The sequence below is a fragment of the Pan troglodytes genome, chromosome 2 (assembly GCF_028858775.2).
Source record: "Pan troglodytes isolate AG18354 chromosome 2, NHGRI_mPanTro3-v2.0_pri, whole genome shotgun sequence".
NCBI classification, from domain to species: Eukaryota; Metazoa; Chordata; class Mammalia; order Primates; family Hominidae; genus Pan; species Pan troglodytes.
In genome coordinates this window covers 26,145,539-26,165,888 of record NC_086015.1, presented here as the reverse complement: position 1 = coordinate 26,165,888, position 20,350 = coordinate 26,145,539, and the positions used below count along the sequence as shown (strand labels likewise).

At 35.9% G+C, this 20,350-nt stretch overlaps 1 protein-coding gene across 1 annotated transcript in view; it reads left to right on the top strand.

The window, feature by feature from the left end:
• ZNF385D (zinc finger protein 385D) overlaps nt 1-20,350 on the top strand; it is a gene marked incomplete in the record, with an annotated part of 956,631 nt that overhangs the window by 207,927 nt on the left and 728,354 nt on the right. The window contains 1 exon segment of the mRNA NM_001302426.1: nt 1,588-1,806.

Genomic DNA, 20,350 nt, shown 5'->3' with positions numbered 1-20,350 from the left:
TTACAAAGTCTATAAATTTTCTTTTAAAATGACCATTTAAATTGCATATTTAAATTATTTTAACAAGGTTATCTGAGTAAGAGAGAGAGAGTTTCCTTTTTAAAAGGAAGTTAATATATTTTAAATGAATTAGTTCACAAAGAAAGCATGCATTATGTACTGACCAATCTTTTACTCATTTTGGAATTTGGAGAGTGACTTCAATACCCATAAGTAGATTCAAGTATTAGCCATTTTTGCATGAGTTCACTAGTTTGATTTTCTTTAAAATTTTATTGGCAAACTGATAATACTTACATATTGTTAAAAACATTTCAGCATTTGTTATCTCATTTGCCTGATACCAAAGTCCATGGCTTTTGTATCAAGTTTGTATAATTGCAAGGACCACTTTTGTGATGCTTGTCAGTTTAACTCCAGAACCTAGGAGGATGCTGTCACATAGCAGTCAGTTCATAAATGCACATTAAAATCATGACTGTTTTTCTCTGCTAATATTTTTCAAATACTTTAAAATAACTCCTTAAAGAACTGGGAGAACTGGAATGGAGAACTCCTATCTGGACCACAGTGTGCTAGAGAGGCTTGGGTAGTGGAAGTAGAGAAAACTTAGAAATGAGGTATTATTATTTTAAATTACTTGTGAATGGATGTTAAATATAGATTACAATAGTTACTCTAATTATTGCCATCTTACTGGACAATAATTGGTGGCACACGCCTGTAGTTCCAGCTACTTAGTAGGCTAAAGTGGGGGGACTGCTTGAACCCAGGAGGTCAAGGCTGTGCTGAGCCAAGATCATGCCACTGCACTCCAGCTTAAGTGACAGAGTGAAACCCAGAGATACTGAAATTATGGGATGACATTTTCTCTTTGGTTTTAGTATACAAAGCGTACATTTATCCAGAAGTAATGCTTTCCAATGTAAGCCATAAGTCAGTCACACTTTTTTTGTACCCTGATTATAAGGCTATCTTGGGTATTCAAAGCCTCTCTTGTGTGTCAGGTATAAAATATAAAATTTGGGGTATTGAAAGAGTGTTAGCATCTTTGTATGTGTAGAATGTGTCCATCCAGATGTAAGTCACTTTACTTAACTAGTAAGGAATATAAGAATTTTATTTAGTTGAATTAAAACAAAATAATCTAATTCATTATTACATACTAGAGAACATGATGATTAAAAACTTTGGATTTAGAGATAAACTGAATGCTTATCACAGCTATACCACTTGTTAGCTGTGTGACCTTAGACAAGTTGTTTAATCATTCTAAAACTTAGTTTCCTCAGCTATAAAAAAGGGAAAACGATAGTGCTTATTACATTGTTATGATAATTAAATGAAGTAATAAAAACATATAGCACAGTATTGGGAATAGATAAAAAGTTAAACATTTGCCATTTATATTCCATTAAAGAGATTGTCTACTTTAGCATAGTGTGAAAGCAATCTATTAAAATGAGAGTACATAGAAATTTTTAATTCTTGTATGTAGAACAATCCTTATTTGCCCCCCAATTTAATAAATATGAAGTAATCTAAAAATCTTGATCTGCTTGTTCATAACCTTCCTTGCACCCCTAGATTTCACCTGTGTACACGATGGTGAGAGTGAGGCTGAATTAATACCTGATGACTTTGAAGAAAAACCAGAAAGAGAAAAGAAACATACCAACTTTACTTTGTGCAATGTATGTAACATTCAGCTGAATTCAGCCGCTCAAGCACAAATCCACTACAATGGCAAATCACATCAAAAGAGATTAAAACAACTCAGCAATGGGACGCTGAAAAATGACAATGGTAAGCTTTTCTAAAAACATTTTCTCAATTTTACATCATCAATTTAAGTTATCTGTGTACCTGTAGATGTGAGGATAAAAGAATGAACTATTTTTTCAAACCAGGAAAAATATTACTTAAAATCTTTATCAGCAGAGTACATAAAAATACATCATTTCTCTTTGAGAGTGAAGGAGAAATTTTATTTTTTGTACATACTTAATTGTATTAGGGTTGTGACCTGCAGAAAATTTACTATTTTCAAGTTGTTTGAGTTTTAGAGTTTCTTGGTGTGTGCCTTCAGTATAGTTATGTGTGGAAATAGACATCCTTTTACAGTGTATAGGGCAGTGGGTTTTTGTTTTTTATTTTTTTATTCCTGCAGATATTCAGGGTTCAATTGGTTGGTAACACTGCAATTGGTTTGAAATAATGCATATCTTTTCAAATAGGTGTTTTAATCAATAAACTATGATCTGTTAGTACAGACTTTTGAGTTTCTTGGTGAAAATTTATGGTTTATTTAATAACTTTAGACTACTTTTTAAAGGTATGTGTTGAATTTATGAGTGAATAGATTTTGCAAATAGCACAAAAATATCTTTGGGAAGAAATGGAAAGTTATTAGAAAATATAGAGACATGAAGAGAGGAGGGTGGGCCCGTACAGAGGAGACTTTAGAGAGCTAACTCACTGCAACTTGAGTTACAATATTATATTGTGATCAGATGTTTCATGTTTGATAAATATAGTTCATCTAAATTATACTGACCTTTAAAAATGTGAATGAATTTGAATCTCTTCATATATTTGACATCATAAAGATTTTTAATATAATTTTATAGTTTGCTTCAAGGTGGCCAAATGATGAGAAGAAAAATGAAAGTACATTGTTAAAGTAGAAATTGCTTCTGCATTGCTTTATGTGTTTTTCATTTATTTGATTTTAGTATGAATGAACTGTAGTATTCTATTGGAAAGGATTTTTTATTTCTTTCAAATATATGACGTTTAGTTAATTATAGATGTTATTTGTCAAAGAAATATAAGAAACAAAAATTGTGGTCAGAAAGTAATTGAGAACTATTAAATTCTATAGGCATAAGATAAAGCTAGTGACACAGGACATTTCTTGATCACTATTGCCAGCCAGAAACACCTGGCCAGCAATGTCCTTGCTCTGCCTCGGCCCACAGCTTTGGGGCTGGCTCTGCCCCACTGCTGTTTCTGTCATGTGGGCTGGCTGCCCTCTGCTCATTAGAGGGCAGAGGACCACAATGTTACAGCCTTCTCTGTACCCATGTTTGGTGGGTCCTGAGCCCTTGTCACATGTCTAAGAAGAATGAGCATATGCTGACAAACGAAGAGTGAGAAGGGTAGAGAATAATTTATTGAGCAATGGAACACCTCTCAGTGGAGAGGGGATGCGTGAGTGGTCCTCCACCCCCCCCAGTTGGGTAGTTTCTCCCCCATTATGGCTGAGTCTAGGGCTTTTATGGGCTCAGAATAGGAGAGCACATGCTGATATATTTGTGAGTGTGCAAGGAAAGGCTAAAGCAAAGGCATCACTCAAAGGTGGGCATAGAAGTGTAGAAAACCAATTAGCAAAGGGTTGGTATTTGTAAAATAGGTAAAGGGTGGGGATCAATCAGAGGAAACCACACCAGATGGGAAGACAGATTCTCAGTCCAGTCCATGGATTTGACTTGTAGCTTGGCTTTCAGGCTTTAAACTGTCTTTGGCTTGGAGGTGGGGTTTCACCAGGGGCCTGACCCTATCTGCCTAGGCATTTGTCTGCTTCCTGTTGCTATCACTAGCAAAGTAATTCATGATTTTAAAATGTATATTTCAGTCTCTACTTAGACTTCTTAAGAAAAATCTATTCCATTCCTTACTGTTAACTTCTAGGTGAAACCACCTCAAGTACAGCACGATTCAATTCCAAGTTGTTTTCTTTAAGTTTGTATTGGTTACGATAGCGTAAGCTTTGGTGTTTTACTTCACCTATCTTGATAGTCACAAACCTCTTTTGGAGAAGTAATAAACAATATTATAGAACAAAACTAGAACAAAAGATACATCTTGTTTAGAAACCCAAATCAGAGTTAGCCCCAAGCATAATTTAGAATAGCCAAAGATTTTCAAACCACGATAGTAGGTATGAGTTTACTCAAGTTCAGTATTTTTAAACAATCATATCAATACACTTAGAGGTTAGCACTTTATTAAAGGCTTTATATACATTTTATTATTCAATTTTTCCTCATAACCAACCAAAGTGATCTTGTTATATTCCTTTTATAGATGTGAACATTGAGGATAGCATCAGTTAATACTATGCTGAAGGTTACACAGCTTTTAAATAGTTGAACTTGCGATCAAACCCTGGTCTTACTCACTTAAGTATCTGTACTTTTAAAGGCTGTTTCCCAAAATGAATATTCTGCAGAAACTATGCCTTTCTTCATTCAAACAGAGAAATCATTTAGAAGAACATTTAAAAATTAAAATTTTAATATATTCCTCAAATTCTTTGATTAATATACCATTCAACAAAGTATTTATTGCTGGATTTCCTATTCATATTTTTTCCCCAAGACGTTTTAAGTATCATTGTGTTAGTAAGAGCATTTTCAGTGACCTATCATTACTAATATTACTAACATGATGTAGGCCATGAAAAACAACCATGATTACTGGGAATACTTGGTCATCTTAGGTCATATTGGTTTGGCCTGAAATTATACTTCAGAGGATGGTGGACATGTGGATGAGAAAAGTCAAGAATGGTAGGATTAGGGCCAAGTCTTGGTGACTGGGAATTAGGGGAGATCCTGGAGCCAAAAGTGTCAATCACATTACCTGAGAAGGTATGATGAATTTGGCCTTAATCTGGGCTGCATCTGTTTTCAAAGATATTTGATCTGGTGTATGAATGTAAGAGCAGGAATCAATAGAAAGTGATGATACTTGAAGTAGGTCAGAAAATTCTGTAGTAATCCTTAATAGTTAATTTAAGCTTCTAAGGACCCTGGCCTGTGGGATTGGGTTGTGTTGAGGCAAGAGTTGCCAAGAATTCAGTGTGGTTCAAATTTCAATAAAGCTGAGTTCTGGGGTCTCCTCCTAAGAAAAGACCAGTAATATTTGCTGGAAACTAGATGGAAATAATGGTGTAAAGATTTAATCAACTTCTTAAGCATTAGGAGAAATGCTATATTCCTGTACTAAATCTCAGAGTTATGAAAGCAAACCTAATTCATTTCAAACCCTAACATTTAGTAGGATAAGAGTTTCTTAAATACTGCCAACTGCCATCAGTAGGTATTTGTAAGTGGGAATACAAATAAAAATATTTTCCCACATGATTTTGCTGAGTATTTTTTGCCTTATCCAGCCCCCTGCCAGGCCACACATTATTTTGCAACTGATCAGCTCCCATAAGATTCCTAGCATAGTAAACTGTCATCTTTCCACAGCCATCAGACCGGTGCTTGACAAAGACCAAACTACTCTGCTTTTTTTCTTAATAGACTATTTTTAAAGAATAGTTTCGTGTTCAAGCATAACGGAGTGGAAAGTAAAGTTCCCATATATCCCCTCCTTCACACACAGCCTTCCGCACTATCAACACCATGCACAACAGTGCTACATTTGTTATAACCGATTAACCTACATCAACACATCACTATCACCCAAAGTCTATAGTTTACATTAGTGTTTACCATTGGTGTTGTACATTCTATGGGTTTACAAAATGTGTAATGACATGTATCCAACATCACAATAACATACAGAATAGTTTCGCTGCCCTAAAAGTCCTCTGTGCTCTGCCTATTCATCTTTCCCTCCCTCATAACCACTGATCTTTTTATGGTCCCCATGGTTTTGACTTTTTCAGAATATCATAAAGTTTGAATTACATACTATGTAGCCTTTTTATATTGGCTTCTTTCACTTAGCAATATGCATGTAACTTTTCTCTGTGTCTTTTTGTGGCTTGATAGCTCATTCCTTTTTTAGCATCGAACTATCCTGCTTTTAAATAAAAATTATCCGGACACTTTGTTTCCCATAACACAGCCACATGAGGTCCTATGGCTATATCATACTTTTCTGATGATTATCAGGTGAAAGGGTGTTGTAATTAAAGCGTTATACAACAGAGGGGAAACAGTTTATCCACTTGAGATGACTTTTTCCAGGAAGAAAAACTATAAGTGGTTTCACTCAAAAAAAAAAAAAAAAAAAAAAAAAAGTCCCTTTGGGCAAATTGTAGATGATAACCTAGCCCTCTGCCCTTTTTTCTTTCTCAATTCCCTTTAAAAAGTGTTCCTTTTGGCCGGGTATGGTGGCTCATGCCTGTAATCCTAGCACTTTGGGAGATCACAGGGGCCAGATCACGAGGTCAAGAGATCGAGACCATCCTGGCAAACATGGTGAAACCCTGTCTCTACTAAAAATACAAAAATTAGCTAGACGTGGTGGCGCATGCCTGTAGTCCCAGCTACTCTGGAGGCTGAGGCAGGAGAATTACTTGAACCCGGGAGGCAGAGGTTGCAGTGAGCCGAGATAGCACCATTGTACTATAACCTGGCAACAGAGTGAGACCCCGTCTCAAAAAAAAAAAAAAAAAAAAAAAAGCGCTTCTTTTGTATTACCTATAGTGTGTAAAAAGGAGTGCTCACCTATAACTATAGGTGGGCCTAGTTATATGCCATAAATTTCACAAGCGAATTAGTGCTTTACCTTAATATAGAAACATATTATTTCTTTTACCTATCCCCCATATCCCCACTATTAAAATGTGCCTTTGCAGGCTTATTGGGCATAAGAAATGAACCCAATTACAAGCCTTACACAGTTATTAGTGGTCATTTGTTTACCTACACAGAAACCAAGCTAAAAATGTTGATTTGTACAAATAATAGATCCTGTAAATTCTTAGTAAGCACATCATCCTTTTTAGGTTATTTAGAAAAAGATATGGGAATCCTTTCATTCTTCTCCTTAAACATGCACAATTGCAAAATGATTGCTTTGAACTTTCATCTTCACAAAATTTTCACCACAATTTAGATTTCAAATGGAAAATAATTAAATATGGTATGTCAAGAAAGAAATAACAATAGAGATTTTTACCTAAATTTATCCAACCTGGTACTTTTGTATTTTAAGGATGCAAATAAAATCATGCATATGGGATTAATTTTTAGCAGTCATTTAAGGATTGCCTAACAGGTAAAATATCATTATTTGATATTTGAATATTGTGTGATTGTATGCCTTGAGGCATAGTCTATTATATACTACAAAAAAACTTGAATAAGCAAGAGCATTATCATATCTAAAATGTTTTTCACATTTCTGAGAAAAATATGTTTTACATATTTACATGTCATCTCACTTATTAAGGAAAATGATCTTCTGAAGATCACAGTGAAAAGCTATCTGATATATATAAATTAATTAGGGGGCTATTGTTCCTGCAGTTAAGACTAACTTCGGTTTCTGACGGCGATGTACGTTTTGCAGAAATAAAGGTATATAGAATGCATGTATACCACCTGAATTCATGCTCTGCTAGAATTCATTGATTCCAGAATCTGTGTGATTCAAGAATCTCTAAAGTCCCTCCAGCTCAGTCAGGAATTTTGCCTGCTGAATTCCTCCACAAGCATTGCCTTCAGCTCATGGGAACTACCCCTTCTGAGCTCGTTCCTTCTCTTATAGCAGCCTGTGTCCAATGGCTAGTCAATGCTGAGGTACAAAGTCCCAGCTCCTTGCCTCAAAAGTGGGTAGACATCTCTGAAAGTCCATTCCAGCTTCACATTTGCTGATGTCTCTGTTTCAATTCTATCACAGGCTAACCTCACTCTCGACTATGTCCTGCTTTTCTTACGCTTCACAGGTATAGATCTCCAGCCCACTACTTGCACACAAAATCATCTTAGACTCTGCTTCTTGGGAATCCAAATAAGACACTACCAATGATTTTTAAAGTTGTTAAAGAGAATTGTCCTCTCTCTCTGAAGGTTCATCTCTGATTCTGTTGACATCAGTTGACCATAGAGAGGTTAATTAACAGATTAAAAGGTATACAAATTTATTAACATGCATAAGCCTGGGAGGCACACAAAATATGAGGCTCAAAGGAGAGGCCAAATGGTTGAAGTTTATACCTTATCCTGAGGTTATAGAAAGAATGGCTGCCTACTGCATAGTGCAAGGTGGGTGGAGTCCCAGGTAATAGGACAGTGAGGGAAGGAAAGCATGGCAGGTAGGGCTGTCTTGTTATGCCTATAAAAATTCTCTCAAGTAAACTCAGAGCTGCCCTCAGAAAGTATAGATGGTGGCCTGTGTAAAAATGTCTCTGTTAGAACTTCAAAATGGTTAGATTTTAGTCTCTTTTTTTCTTTGAGTTAATCTTAGTTTTGGGTAAGGCAGATAAGGGGGGGCCTCAGAGAAAGCCTGTTTGCATCTGTTGTTTACTTTACTAATGTAGATTTTCTATACAGATGTAATCCCTCCCACAAAAAGACAGCTTTTCAAAGCTGTTCCTGTAGTCTGTAGCCCCTCTGAATAGCATCTTAAAATATGCCAAAGAAATATATTTTGGGGTAAAATATTCTGGTTTCATTCAAAGTCTCAGTAAGAAATATGCACAAAGTGTTTTATTGTGCAAATGCAACACAATTTAATACTTTCCTTAACTTTTATTTTCCGTTTGGTACCTGTGAGTTAAGATTTGCCATCAAAAATGCAAAAGAAATGAGAAGGGAACTAGCATCAACTGTTCCAAGTACTTCATATACATCATTTGTTGAATCCCAATCAACAATCTTACAAAGTCTTATTACCTCTATTTTGAAAATAACATAGCCAAGGATCAAAGAACCTAACAGACTTGCCAGTAAAGCTGTTTGTCTTCAGAACTGCCGAGGTCTACATTATTGACAACTCATCAATCTCCCTGGCAAACTTATATTCTACTGTCAACAAAATTATACCATACATTTGGGTATTTTCTTATGTTATTGAGTTTATGTCATTCTTAAATCACTTAACTTATATTATTACAGCAAAGCTGATGTTTTCCTTAAATTTTCATCAACAACTCTAACTGCTGAAAATATTTTGTGCCGAATAAAATAGTCGTGTAAATAATTTGATAATTTATCACTATATATTCTCTATCATGCCAGAAATGTATCTTTTTCTGTTAGCATACTTTTTTGAAGATGTGAATAAAGAAGTGGCAGAAAGGAATTCTATATTAGAAGTTGACTAAATGTGTTGACTTTTCCATATTCCAGAGATTTCATGATTCACCCTCTCATAAATATTATAGGTCTAGGAAACAATACAGACTGCATGACTAAGTTCCTCTTTTAAAAAGGCCTTTGATTTTATATTTATGATGCAATTGAGCTTTACAAATAAAGATTATTTTTCTGCTGTTATAAAATGGTTTAATATATACTGCATACAAATGTATTAATGTAAATTAAAAATCACCAACATTCTATAAAAATATTTACTTCTAATTTTTGTCACAATTCATCAAGAATGCAAGTATAAATAAGAAATATTGTTTGTACAGTTTTACAAGCATTATAACAATGTTTGTATATCACTACATTTTATGATATATATTTTTTAATTACCATAGGAAATTAGTAGTGGAGTTGAGATTTCTAGGTAAGCATTAAGATTTTACTCACATTTGCCATTTTGTTTTCTAATTATGTGATATATTCTATAATGGAAAAGCTTTAACATTATGAGGTATAGAATGAAGTATTAAAGTATCATAAGGGATTTTGTCTAAGAACAGAAATTTGAAGATTAGATTAAGAATGGTTCTTTGATTTATGAATCATTTTCAAAATAGCAGCATTTTGAAAGACATATTACAAGGGGCATAACTTTTAGGATGTTTAAACCTTCTATGGCAAATTAGTTCAGTTTCATGTGCTCAACATAGTTTAAGCTGTTGTTAATGCTTGTTGAAGGATTGAGTAACAAGTTGACCTACCATGTCAGCTTTATTTTATTCACGCTATCTTTGTCATATTTGGGTTAATTTATTAAGCCTGGTTTCCTATTTTTATTGGGCTGAAACTGCTATCAAATAATTCAGTTTTATCTGCAAGTATTCTAGAGTCTTTTGGTGTTCATTGTTTTGTAGCACATAAATCCAGAGTATTGCTGCCCTTATCTTTGCTGCTAGCATTAAATTTTCTTTCATTTAACAGAAAAGCTAAATAGAATTTTAATTTCTAGTTCTCACTGATCTATTCTTTTTTCTTTCCATTGATTGCCCCAGAAGATATTTAAAGTGTCAGAAGATTTTCAATTTACAAGATTTTCTTCTCCTGCAACATTGATAGTTAATGAAAATAAAATAGCTTCATAGATTTTTATTGTACTTCAGGCCTTGATTTTATGTATATATTTATCATTTATATATAAATTTGTCTCACCTTTTGATCTCCAAGGACGATTTGTGCTTTTGTTGACTGTCAGTAGACAAATTAGAACTTGCTAGAACATTTGTGGCTTCACAGTGATCTCTTTTGGCATGATTTTATTTCATAATGGTAACGTCTTTCTTAATGATACCTTATCTATATCAGTATATGTATTAGTCCATTTTCATACTGCTATACAGAACTGGCCAAGGCTGGGTGATTTATAAAAGAAAAAGATTTCACTCACATTTCCACATGGCTGGGGAGGCCTCAGGAAGCTTACAATCATGGTGGAAAACAAAGGAGAAGCAAGGCACCTTCTTCACCAGGTGGCAGGTAGGAGAATGAACATCACAAGAACAGCATGGGGAAAACTGGCCCCATGATTCAATTACCCCCACATGGTCTCTCCCTTGACACGTGGGGATTGTAAAGATTATGGGGATTACAATTCAAGATGAGATTTTGGCTGGGGACACAACCAAACCATATCAGCATATGATATATTGAAATGTGGCACTTTCCTCATACTTTTCTCTTACCGACCATATCCTTTAGAAGTTCAGCCGAGGGGAGGCCATGAAAAAATGCAGATATTAAATTGTTCAAAAATATATAATAAGACATTGTATTCTTGTTTGACTGAAGTAAATTCCTTTTTTATCATTGAAGGATAAAAATGTAGAAGTGAAAAATGCTAATTTCACTGTGTTCAAATTTGGATCATGTTTCTGGCTTTTGTTACCAATTTTTTTTCACCCTAAAAAGAAAATATGTCAGTTATTTAAAGTTCCAGCCACTGGCTATTTGTTTTACCTGAACTTAATATGAATTCCATTGAAGGGCACCATCTTTTGCAACACAGAGATTTCTTTGTGCAATCTCTGTCCCTGAGAAACCCTGTGTACTAGGACAATGATGAAGTTTTACAACCTGAGCCTGATAATCCAGACCGACTCCTGTCTGGAATCCATCCAATAGGTTACTCTGTCCAAGATGAAGTATACTCTAGTTTTTCATGACCATTGTTTTGAAGAGCTAGATGAAGTGAAAATTAAGCGAAGCCAAAAAATAAAAGAGAATGAATTAAATTTATAACATTTAGCTTGGAAATATAATCTATTTGAGATAGAGGAGATTTTCATTTGTGCTTATCTGCATGTATGTGCGTGGGAGTGAGTGTGTTTAGGGAAGTTTGAAGAACTTGAAGGTATTGGCAGCTTACAGCACTGGTAGTATGAAATGAGAGTGCAGAATTTTTTTTATGTGTGAACTTCAAATCTGTTTAGTACACATAGAGCTACCTTGTTTCTTCATCTTTTACCTCTTTCAGTTACTAATCACGTCCACCGACAACGTCTTCCAGTCCCTGTGTTTCCTACCTATAATCTTAGGAAAGTAATCACTCCTCTGCTTTTCTAGGTTTGAAAGTATAAGCTTTTTAACTTTTGTTTTCCTTCCTTTACATTTCCCCTAGAAGTAATTTTCCCAAGGTAATGGAGCTAGTAGTAATAAAGGTGAGATTCTTGTATGCATGAATTTTTCTTTCCTGATTTACGCCTTTAACAAGTTATTTTGCATTCTGAGGCCCACCCTTTTGAAACTGGCTTCTAGTTTCTATAGATCTACACTAGGCCTGGCACTCCTTCTCTTAACCACCGTGTTTTTTGTTTGTTTCTCAGAAACACTAAGCAATGGCATGAATGTGTGTGTGTGTGTATGTGTGTGTGTGTAAGATGATATTACAGATTCAATTCACTAAATAGTTTCCTTAAATATTAATTTTGAGTTTTTCAAGGAGAGATCAGAAAGTAATTTTCAAAAATAGCAGCCCAGATACATGTCTTCTCTTTCCTTGCTTCCAAAATTGTGATAGTATTTTGTAAGAAACTTGAAAATAAAAGCAAATAGATGTATAGCAGCACTGTGAACTTGTTAAGAATAAAATAATGAGGGATTTCTGGAAGAGTAAAAGAAATGGGATAAAAATGAGATAAAACACTGGACCTAAACACAAGTAAGGAAACCTATAAAGTTAGGGAAAAAGCGCCCAATAACTCAGGTTTCCAATAGAACTTCAGAATATCTCCAAGATTACTCTGAAGTAGACTTAAAGGTGGTATGCATTGTTTAATGGAAGTTGTGATGAATTTACTTATGCTAGTGTGCAGTTAGAAGCTGAGATATAACTCACCTGCCCAGCCTAATAGTGAAAATAAAGAACCCATGAATCTGGGGGTTATAAGCCAGAGACGTCAGAAAGTGAATGTCCTGATGAGGTCAAGGATAGGAGAGGATAGAGGGAGCAGACACATCTGCTATGAATTTGTTGGCTTTGTAATGTGTGCTGTAATTCCCTCTTTCATCTTACATCTGGAATCGCTTGTAAAGCTGACTTTGCTTACTCACTAATTAAAAAATACGTGAGATTAGACTTATTCCCAGGGAACTTTTGTAAAGGACATCTAGACTCTATTCCAGTTAAGGTTGGCACTATGTGTGCAGGTACAAAAATAAAAGCTGGACCATATATGTATTATCTGTTTACAACTACTTGTATCACGTACAGTGTTGAAATCAAAGATATGAACAAGTCATATTTTCTACTCGTTTCCAGTTTTCCAACCCTGAGAGGAATGAATATGTGTACATAAATTTCAATTCAATAGTTTACTTGAGAAAAAGTATGATTTTTACTTCAAGATTTTATTTCAGTGACTCAGTAGAATATAAAAAGTTAGAGAATATGTGAACTAATCAATGCATAAGAGGTTAAAAAACTGTAGTTTTAAATGGAGAGTAATAAAAGCAGAATTAATACAAGAATATTTAATTTCCTTAACAAATACTTTAATAAACACTTCCTGTAAGGAATAAGAATTCTGACCTAGATCTTATTCTCACTGATAGATAGCTACATCTGGGGGTGTTATTAAAAAAAACAACGAAAAGAAAGAAGAAAAAGGGAAACAACCTTAAAATTTAATTCCTGTCTTATAGGAGGAAGACAAAGGGTCTGCTAAGCAGATAATAAAGGTATCAAAAATATAAATGATGAGTAACATTTTTCATGCATTTGCATTGTTCTAGATTTTATTCTAAAAATTCTTTGTATAATTAATGTGATTCTCTTATTTTATGATTTAGATACAGTCATTAGTATACATTATGTAGACCATAAACTAATACAAAGGAAAGTAAAGAAATTTGCCAAAGGTCATGTAACTGGAAAGAGGTAGGGCCAGTCCCTGAGCCTGGCAAGCTGGTTCCAGAGTCCACACTCATATTCATGATGTTACAATAGCTGTCAGGCCTGGAGACTACCTTGGATTGCTCTTTGATTCAGAAGCCAAAGGAGGAGAGAGCTTCAGAAAAAGAGGAAGTGGTTGTCTACCGTGTGCTGAAGAGTTTTTTCAGAGAGGTTAAAATAGGCGACCTCTGTGGGAGATCTGGAACTTGTAAAATGACAGATTATCTTTGAGAAGCTGTTTAAATGAAGTGGGTAAAGCAAAATCAGATGTTGAGAAGTAGAGTGTTTCTCTGACTTTTGGTCTTTAAAATCCCTGATTCAGAATCACCCTGGGGACTTCATGAAAATTCAGATTCCCTGGGATGCGTTCAGTCCTTTAAATGGGAGTCTACAGTAACATTTAGTTAGAAATAGAGAAAGTCAATAAGGGAAAAAGGGTGAGGAAGAGGAATGAGATGGCTGTGGCTCAGTTTACATACCTCAGTCGGCAAGGAAAAGTCTGCTATGGAGGCATTTCATGGCCATCTGTTTGTATTCTAACATGTACTGGGGGAAGACTAATTGCCAGCCCAAGAGACTCATCAAAGTGATTCCTTCTTGTTATATTTTCAGCGATGTTTTAGGGACTGTCATCGATCTACCAGTCATGAAAGCAAGTAGCTTTCTCTCTCTCTCTAAACCTAGCTCTGGTGGTTGTGAATCAATCCTGAGCATTGCAGTTAATTTGAAGAGCATGTAATCCATCTGTGCAGGGGCAGGGGGGCTGTGAACACCACAGTTTGTATCTGGTCTTGCTCTTTTGCTTGGCATTCTGACCATCAAGTTTTAGGACTTCATTATTATTATTATTATTATTTTTTCCAGAAAAAATTGTATTTGTTTTTTTTTGTTTTTGTTTTTGTTTTTATTGTTTTGATGCAAAGTTTTTAATTGGTCTTTTAAAATCTCCTTGGTTTTTTTTCTAAGACATGCTCTGAGGTATAGATGGTGTTGTTAATATTCTTTTGGGAGATATACCTAATGCTAGATGACGAGTTAGTGGGTGCAGCGCACCAGCATGGCACATGTATACATATGTAACTAACCTGCACAATGTGCACATGTACCCTAAAACTTAAAGTATAATTAAAAAAAAAGAAAAAGAAAGAAAAAAAGAAGAAAAAAAGAAAAAGAAAAAAGAAAAAATTGAGTAATATACTTTCATTGTCCTATTTGAATTACAAATAATTTTTCTTTCATGTTAGCGTCACCTAGCCCACTTGCTTTAGTTTACTACAATTTATGGCTAACCCAAAGAAAAAGGACTTCATTATAAAAGAGTGTCCGAGTATGTATACTTTATTCCAAATTACTTCCTTTCAGCAATATTTTATGTGTTTTTCTTGTTTCTTGTTACATCTTCACTTGAGGATTGTGTCTTCATATGGTGGTAATTTTTTTCCTAGAAGTACATTTACATTTTTAACCTGATAAGTACTCATTGCACAATTATTAAGGAATGTGTTAATGCCAAGTATTCTATTATGTCTCCTTTATTCTTTTCCCATACAAGTCACATATGTGTTAGGGTCCCTACTCTAGGATGTCATACATGGGAGTTACTGGGACAAACTGTCTTTCATATTTTTCTTTTCATTTCATCCTCCATCTAAAATTCAAAGTCCTTGATAAACTGATTTTTACCCTGGGGTATCTGAATACTATTTTGAATACTCTTAACTTTCCTTATGTGTAATTTACCTGTTATTAACTGTAAATGAGACCCAAATTAAAAACTTTTAACAACAAACTCTTCTATCCTTATTTTAACAAAAATTGAGAAGTGACTGCTCTTCATTGTTTTTTAATGAAGACAATATAAGGTTTTGGAGAATCATACATAATTCTTCTACCAAAATCCAATTTTTATGGCAGAAAAATTAAAATATTATAATAGTAGGGACATGTTCTTTTTATTAACTATTTTAACAGGAGTTCTTACATTTGAGACAATCAGGAAAGTGTCAGAATAAGCTAATATGTGTTATGTGTGCTCAGTAGACAGTAATTTATGATCATAATCCTGGCAGGCTCATTTTATTTACTAGTCAAGGACCCCTTTTGCCTAATCACTAACAAAAGTGTCCCAGTGTTTGTAATTCTTGCTATTCTGTTTTTATTCCTACTGCCATAAAATATTTTCCTTCCCTTCATATAGAATTTCCTTAAGAAATCTCTTTAGTTCCAGAAAAAAATTTAAGAGTATATAATATTCTCACTAATACAAGCATCAGGGACTATTTTAATTCATTTCATTTCTGATGGAAAAAAAATCAAAGCAGAGACCCCACATCCCATGTGCCTGATGCTGAAATAATTTCTTTACCACAGCAATCAATAATTTTTTCTGTGCTTCTCTCACATAGATCTTTTTATTTATTTTTATTGATACACAATAATTATAGATATTTACGGGGTACACGTGATATTTTTATACATTCATACAATGTGTAATGATCAAATCAGGGCAATTAAGAAGTTGCAGTTCTATCAATAATAATATTGTCATTGTCCTTCACATGAGATCAATTATACAATGATGTTTAAAAATCTGCCTGTTCTCCCTTACACTGTTCAGTGACTGCCTTAATTCACTTAATATAGTAGTCAACCACCAAATCTTGTATATCAATTTCTTTCAGGTTCAACTACAATCAATTTGTATAATATCATGCTCCTTTAGATATCATGGAAGATGAATGTTTCCTGTTTTCTGTGGAGAGGTGGTCTTATTAGGAATCCAATAGTTAAAATATTTTAAAATTTAAAACAGAATAAAGTTATCTGAAGTATTCCTGCATTACTTACTCTTATGAGCAATGCCAGAGACTTGTTTATCACATGTGATTTGGGAAGATGTTAAAAATTAAAAGGAGGTGGGCAGATTAGGAGAAAACCGGAAGTAAAGCATGAAGCCCCAGAGAGGCAAGGTATGTACATTAAAGAGATTCATAGAGATGCCAAGGCTTGAAGGAGCTTTATGGCTCATACCTCATTTAGGACTCCAGGACTATTCCACTTTGTATTGTGAATTTGTGCAAAGCAAAGAGATCAGACAGAGCTTAATTTGCACTCTAGAGTATTCCTCATTTGCCTTCTGGCAGAGAGGAGGGACTCAGATTTTCTTCTGTTTTCTTACGTGGTGAAGCCCTCTGTAGCTGAGTTGAGAAATGTTGGTCCTACTCTGGATCCTGGGATGGTAAGAGGCAAGAAAACCCCACCTTCTAGACATGGGTTTGACTTAATGATGTAGCAGAGACTCAGGGTAGTTTGCAGCATCAACATGAATCAATACAGGATGAGGTTAGCCAGGAAAATATCCTATTATCTGATAGAGCTGGAAGTGAAATGAGCTTCAATTGTAGTGGCAGGCCTTCAACAATAAACAGGGCAGAATGCCCTTAGCTGGGCACCCAAACAACCACACCGCAGTGGATATCAGCCAGTATATTCCCAAGGACCAGAATTATGAGGCCAGAGATGATCCTTACTCCCAATTCACATAAGGCTTATTCCATATACCAAAAACCCTTTGGGATACAAGAAAATGAAATGGAAAGTAAGCTAAAGGACTGGATGCTAAAACTAAAGGTGATGAGTTATCTAAATGGGAACATGTGAACTAACAGAGGGAGAGAGTGCTACCATGATTAGCATGTTTAAATATTAATCTGCAGCTCTGCTGTCTCCCACATGGTGTGGGAGTAAAAGGTATCCAGAAGTTTCTGTTAAAATGTGGCTGAGGAAGCTGACTGTGAGACCAGCCACAAAATTTGTAGGGCCCACTACAAAATGAAAAATGCAGAGTCCGTTGCTAAAAATCTGTTAAGAATTTCAGGATTAATGCCAGCACTTTGGGAGGCCGAGGTGGGTGGATCACTTGAGGTCAGGAGTTCAAGACCAGCCTGACCAACATGGTGAAATGCCATCTCTACTAAAAATACAAAAATCATCAGGGTATAGTGGTGGGTGCCTTTAATCCCAGCTACTCAGGAGGCTGAGACACAATAATTGCTTGGGCCCAGGAGGGGGAGTTTGCAGTGATCTGAGACCGTGCCACTGCACTCCAGCCTGGGTGACAGAGAGACTCTGTCTCAAAAAAAAAAAAAAAAAAAAAAAAAAAAAAAAAAAAAAGAAGAATTTCATGGTGACAAACAGAATTAAAACAGGCACGGGGTCATTGTGAGTGCAGGAACTTGTGCCCATGATTGCACAAACTACAGAGTTTGCCTGATGAGGTTACAGCATCAGGGAGGATCTGGCTCTGTGGACAGTGGCCACTGGTGAGACCACTCAGCCCAGCAGGTGATAGGAGTCCTAATTGGACCTCAGGGGAACTATAGTACCTAAGAGGGCAGAAGTGGGGCACCATCAGCAGACAGGAGGTTGCTCATTCTCTGTGGGACCATTCCCAAAGCAAGAAAACTGAATATGAGTTCACCAGTCACAGATTTGTACAGCAGAGGTCAGGAAGGGAGCCCAATAACCATGTAGAAAATGGTTGTATGCAGTAGTACATTGGTCAATTTTAACTGTCAGCTCTCCTGAGAATAAAAGCCATGGTTTGTAACATCTCCCTATTTTTCACCATGGCACATTTTAAGCTACCAATGTGTCATCAGGGAAGAGTGAGTAGATAAGAGGTACACACAATTGGTTGTTGAAAACCAGTGCAAGATTTCACCACGTCCCTGGTTGTAAGTGTGGCCAATGGGTTTAGAGTATAGTACAGGGACCCTTATAAGTAGAAGGATATTGTGGTAGACCAAATAATACTCCCCAAAAGATGTATACATCCTAATCCCTGAGACCTGTGAATATGTTGCCTAACTTGGCCAAAGGAACTCCACATACGTGATCAAATTCAGGGTCTTGAGATGAAGAGATTGTCCTGCATTATCTGGGTAGGAAAAATGGAATCACAAGAGTCATTTTATGAGGAAGATAGGAAGATCAGAGAGAGAAAGGAGATGTTACTGTGGAAGCAGAGGTTAGAGTGACGACGCACTTAGGAGATGGAGGAAGGGATCAAGGAATGCAGGTGGCTTCTAGAAGCTGAAAGAGGCAAGGAAACAGATTCTTCCCTTACAGCCCTCAGAAGGAACACAGACCTTCCAACACCTTGATTTCACCCCATAGAATCCATTTCAGACTTCTGACCTCAGAACTGTATGATAAATTTGTTTTGTCTTAAGCCACCAAATTTGTAGTAATTTGCTATAGCAATGATAGGAGACTAATACAGATACTGTCATTTTCCTAAGTGGTATGAGGTCAAGCAAGTACTCACCCTCCCATGCAGTTGTTGTTGCTCTTTTAAAAGAGAGCAGAGGATAGGAAATACTAAGCATTTGTCTGAAAGTATTACCCAATGCAATTGTTTAAATTACTATGCAGCCATAAAAAAGAACGAGGTCATATCATTTGCAAGAACATGGGTGGAGCTGGAGGTCATCATCCATAGCATACTAATGCAGGAACAGAAAACCAAAAACCTGTGTTCTCACTTAGAAGTGGGAGGTAAATGATGAGAACACACAGACGCAAAGAGGGGAACAACAAACCCTGAACCCTACTTGAAGGTGGAGGGTGGAAGGAGAGAGAGGAACAGAAAAAAATTACTACTGAGTACTAGGCTTAGTACCTGAGTGATTAAATAACCTGTACAAGAAACCCCTATGTTGCCCAGTTTACCTATATAACCTGCACATGTACCCCTAAACCTAAAATAAAAGTTTAAAAAGTTACTGAGTGAGGTAAATTGAATTTTCTTCTAGCCCTTGTGGTTAAAGGGCTCACGGTGGTTAATTTTATGCCATGACACCCAGATATTTGGTCAAATATTATGCTGGATGTTTCTGTAAAGGTGTTTATTGGAAGAGATTAACATTTCCATCGCTGGACTTTGAGTAAAACACGTTTTACTCATAACTTGGGTGGGCCCCAGCCAATCAGTTGAAGTCCTTAATAGAGCAAAGACTGACTTTCCTCAAGCAGGAAGGCATTCTGCCAGCTGACTTGCCTTTAGACACACGCAGACCTTGTTGGTTTGTTTGGAGAACCCTAACTAATGCATGCATTGAAATTTAATTTGAGTGAATTTGGAACTTCAGTGTACACATAATCCGTCAACTGCAGGAATTGCAATCTCCATTCAAACTCTAATTGTTCACCTCCTCAACCCACAATGTCTGAAAGAGGCCAAAAGCTGTCTTTCTTGTGGGTATTTAATAACATAATACTCTTGGTTTCCACCTGACATTAGACATTTTCTTTCTCTCTTTCTCTGATTCTTGATTCATTACAGGTAAGTCTTGTTTAGCTGCCAGCATAGTGCTACCACTGTCAGCCAGCATATCCAAATGTGCCTGTGATGTTCCTTCCCCAGCCCCAATGCACTCCAGGGGTGCCCCTGCCCCATGAAACTATCAGAAGTGGAAATGATGTGTGATGTCCTTTCCAGTATTCTCCATGGCATAAGGGAAGACAGATCCAGAGTTGAGACAAATCATGTTCATGTTGAACACATTGCACTAGTGAATCTAAAAAAGAAGATTTTATTTTATTTTGTAATTCACAGCTTCTGTCTCTAGATAGAAGTCCGTGTGGGCTGGGTCTTGGGCCAATCTGAGAATCATCCTTTCTTTTCAACACTCCCAGAATGATTTACTCTCTAGTCCGTTATGACATAAATTTTCCCAGGAAGCTCGATGTTCCCTTAAATAGTCTCCTGAGGAACCCACCCCTATATGCACTCTACACAGGATTATATGGGTCTGCATTTTCACATGAATATACATCAGAT